This window comes from Corvus brachyrhynchos, unplaced genomic scaffold (assembly GCF_000691975.1).
Source record: "Corvus brachyrhynchos isolate BGI_N302 unplaced genomic scaffold, ASM69197v1 scaffold83, whole genome shotgun sequence".
Lineage (NCBI taxonomy): Eukaryota > Metazoa > Chordata > Aves > Passeriformes > Corvidae > Corvus > Corvus brachyrhynchos.
The window spans coordinates 4,563,731-4,568,359 of NW_008238464.1; positions in this window are offsets into that span (position 1 = coordinate 4,563,731).

The following is a 4,629-nucleotide window of genomic DNA, read 5'->3' on the forward strand; positions in this document are numbered from 1 at the left end:
TCAGGTGCTCACCTGATGACCTGTGATCCTTTTCCAGGCTTTGGGCATCTCTTGCTGGCCCTGGCATCAAACTGGAAGGGATGCATTGAGGTTCTCCTCCCCGAGAAACTTTATTTTGACAAACTTTAAAAACTTTGTTAAACTTCAAGTTTAATGAACATTTTAGTTTAAATAAAACAAACAAGTGAAAAGGAGGGAGTAGTAAACTGTTAGCCGCCTATTTAAAAACAAGGGAGCTGCAAACAGTTATTCCAAAGGCATTTGCTTCATCCTGCTCACTAACTTGTAACTCAAGTGGAATAATTAATTAATTTGAGGCACTCTGAAACATGCAAATGCGTTTCTCAGCATCTCCTGTAATCAATCACTCTACAGGGAGACAATTAATTTATCAAAATTAGGAATTCCTGATAAGGCTGTTTCATAGTTCCCCTACCTTTAGAGAGGAAAACAAAACAGTAATTAAATAAAAGGGAGAATTTCTCCAAAGCAATGACTCCCCAGCCAAATAAAATTGAACCTCTTGTGGTAATGAGTTTATTTTGGACTTGGTGAGGAAGGTGGTGATCTCCAAAGGCAAGCAGCTTCCACAGACACCAGTGCCCAGAAACTGTATGAGCTCTCAAACTGCAGTGTTGTTGCCGGGTGTCAGCACTTTCTCCTAAGCCGTTTAGCAACACTTTGAAACACCAGCTTAATTTTAAACTCACTTGCTCACTGATTGTGGAGGTGGCCGCAGCTACAGGACATCTGGGCAGCTGCTCCCTCCGCCCATTGGTGTCACCCCCAGGACTTGCTGGAGGTCACAGTCCCCGCAGCAGCCCTTGTTGAAGACATGACTTTTTCCTTGGCCCTGGCAGAGGGGGAGCCACCAGGCCTGAGGCTGCTGAGGATGGCTGCAGGGCTCTGCCGTCTCACAGGCTCCAGCAGCTCTTAGGTGCACATTCACTTACAAAATCTGATGTCTTCATGGATGCTTATCTGCATCTCAGCTCAATGGAACCCCCAGTCTGGGGCTTTTGAGTAATCCTACTCAAAATTTTAGATAACCATTTATAAAAGTAAGAATAGGAAAATGAACTAATCAAATGCTTGCCTCAAATTCTGTTGAAATCAGTAAGGCTTTTCCTTTGAAGCCGTTAGGATTTTGATTTGGTTCTTGAAATTGGTTTTTCCATGAAAGAAACACTGGAAATGTGTTTATTGCTCCTGCATTCATGTATGGGGTTCTTCCACATTTTCTCTGCATAATGAAGAATTATAGACTTATTCCTAATCAGTTAGCAGCAAGGAGGGAACAGATCCTACACACTAGGCTGTATCAGAGAGATAATGAAACCCACATGACATTTCAGGGCAAGCTTTGAAAGCCTTTTCCTTAGATAAGCTATCATGCTCTTTAAGCAAAATTGTTGTGACTATGGGTTTCCCCCCACCTTGATTTTCATTAACATAACTATTTGCATAAAAAGCAAGATTCTTGTTTCTGAAAAACCCATATTCTCCTGCTGCTTGTTTCCCCCCGCGCCCCCAAATCTTCCATTCTCTGTTGGCAACTTGATAAATCACTTCCACTAAACTCAATTATGGTATCACCAACACAGCTTTATCACTTCAGGTGATAAGGAATAACCAGCAAGCACAGCCACAAAACCTGCAAGAATACAGATTATGTTTCCATGTCATTTGCTCCATTAACAGCTTGTATGGAGTGTTTGAAAAAAAAAAAGAAACAAAAAGAAGACATGATAGAAAGAGATTATATTCTTTACATATCTCAGATGCTTACAGCCGAGGTAATGCATAAATTATGAGCCTCAGGTAGGGCCTTCTGAGAGCAGTGGAAGGACTTTCATCAGCTTCAGTGGGTTTCAGATAGAACAACGCATTTGGAGTGAAGCAGAGTACCATTATATAATGAAAAAAATTGGAAAGAGAAAAAAAAAAGCAGCAAGTGAGAGGAGAAAAAAAGGCTGCAGGCATTTTTGCTGACTTGGATATGAAGGTTCACAGCAGAAGCCGAAAGATCCATATCTAAATGGAAATGAGGAAACCACTACATCTGAATGAGATTTTGCTGATCCAGTCTAATTAACCTGGTAATGTTCAGATACTTTAGTAATTAAACTTTAACTTTAGAAGGTAAATTGCTTCTTAATATGTTCCTGGGATTTACTTTTGGCATGGAGAACAACAGTATTCTTGTCTTCTACACTACAAGAGTCTGGAGCATGATTCTGACAGACATCATTATAGTCCAAGCCACCACCATGAACAGATTTCAAGAGGAAGAGACCCCTATTTAACTATAGCCGAGAAGACCTGTGCAAAAAGAAAAACATTAAAGAATTGTAACTAGCAAAATTTCATCTAGTATTTCAATCATTAAGTGCTACAATCAACTTGTGCTATAAAGTAAAATGCATTGTGGGAAGGTTAGGGGATGAAACTACAGAGATAATGACAGGTTACTGAGAAAGAATAATGTGTTGTTAATAATCGCCATCCAAACATGTTTAAATATTTCTAAAATAGACTCACATTGCAGTTTGGAAAATATAGGGATTACCTGTAAGACAGGAGAACCTGTCCCAGGCAGGCTGTGAGAGTGATTATGAATAGCCTCCTCAACACAGCTTCCCAGGGCAAGGTTGCACTAGAAGAGGAGCATCAAAGAGAAGCAGTCACACTGCTGTTTGTCTCTGCAGCATGCACAAGACCACTCTGGAGAGAGATATCCACTTATGAAGTCCATGCTGCCTGAAGAATGAGGAAATGAGTCCACAGAAAAACAATCCAGGTGACCCTTAGCCTGGAGACCAAGCCTTCCCAGGTATGACTTGAGGTAGAAAGGCTGTTGTTCTCGCCTAGGAGGAATCTTAGCAGCCTTATGTTCTTGCAGACCGAAAAATCTATGATAAGATAATGGTGGGATGGTATAAAGTTACAGACAAGGGGACAACAAGATCCAGTGGGTAGAAATTTAAGTCAGATGAATTCAACCTTAACACAAGAAGTAATCTCCTACTGCTAAAGTTAATGGGATGTTGCAGTGCCTGAACAGGAAAGAAGGTGGATGCTTCTGTCAGTTTGTGATAACACATGCCCATAACACATGATAACACATGGGGGCATGTGTTAAGAGAACATGCTGCTCTCTTTGGATCAACTGCACATAATCCATACAGAGTCACAGAGGGGCGAGTAGGCAGGAGGGACCATGGCACAGGTGTCTTGGGGCGACTTTATGATGTTGTATCCCCTATCACTGCTCTATGCCCAGAAATTAACTTTGTGCCTTTCTGTGCCTTTAAACTGAGCCTGAGAGCAGGAAGAGGAAAAAACCAAGGGAACTTTTCAAAGCAGTTGTTCAGGGACACAGATACACACTCCTCTGCTCCTGCTGCAGCAGCAAGAGCGGAGGAAGCGCCCTGCTCGCTTTCCAGCCAGCTTTCAGCTCCTCTTCTCCGGAGGGAGACAGAGAGTTGAACTTTGTTTTCCTGGGACTTCGGTTTTTCCCTTCTTCTCTTCTGGGCTGTTTCAACATCAGAACACATCAGGAGAATTTTCCACCGAGGCCCCGGCAGTGGGCCCACACCGACCCAGCTCTGAGGAGGAGGAGAGAGACCACACCTACAGAAGGACTCTGAAATCTTCCCAGGTTTCTCTCCACAGTGAAAGGTTTTTTATTTAGCATTATTATCCTTTTCCTGTGTGTTTGTTAAATAAATAGGTTTTTTATCTCTTTCACTTTCCTCCGATGAATTTTTTTCTTTTTTCCTGAACCTGATGGGGGAGGGATGGTTGTAACCTGCCTTATCAGAGGATATTTTCCTCCAAATTTGCCCAAGCCAGCACAACAGGGCATCAGGTGCAGAGGGGATATTGGGGCAGATGAGATCTGGTACAGGCACATACTTGTTATTTGTACTGCTGCAGGTGGCTGCATGGATGAAAATGCAGTGATTGCTCTCTCTGGTGCCTCCTTGCTGCATGGATGAAAATGCAGTGATTCCTCTCTCTGGTGCCTCCTTGCTCCACAGAGAGGCTGGGAAAGGCTGCAAGTCAAGGCAGTGCCAGCACGTGCTGATAGAGCCATTAGTGCAATGAAACTCCCTGCATCCAGGCTTCGTGCAGTTGCCTAGGGGGTCCTGGGGGGATATTTTTATCCTGCCAACGTTTGCCTATTGTATATGTATTTCAGAGAAAGGCAGAAAGAGGAAATTTAACTCCAATGAGGCACAGCAAATCCAAACAGGGTGGATCATAGCACACCAAGGCAATCATTTGGTGCTGGGAGATGATATCAAGACCTCTTTTGCATTTTATTTAGCCCATTGACAGATACAGAATTGGGTCAGAAGAAACCTTTGGGTAACATCTGCTGGTGTTCAGCATTCTGAGGAGAGGCCACCATGGGCATGTTGACTCCTGCTACCCACTCCTGTCTGGCACCACTACAGCATCCTCGGCTGATGGAGCCCAGGCTTTGCTTTTGTCTCCAAAGAGGAGAGGGCCAATGGGAGGCAGTGCCATGAAGGGAGTCATCTTGGGTTTCCTGCCCTTTGGGTACCTGAATGCTGAATAGAAATGTTTTCAGTTGAGAACTGGACTCATCCGGCTTCCTGC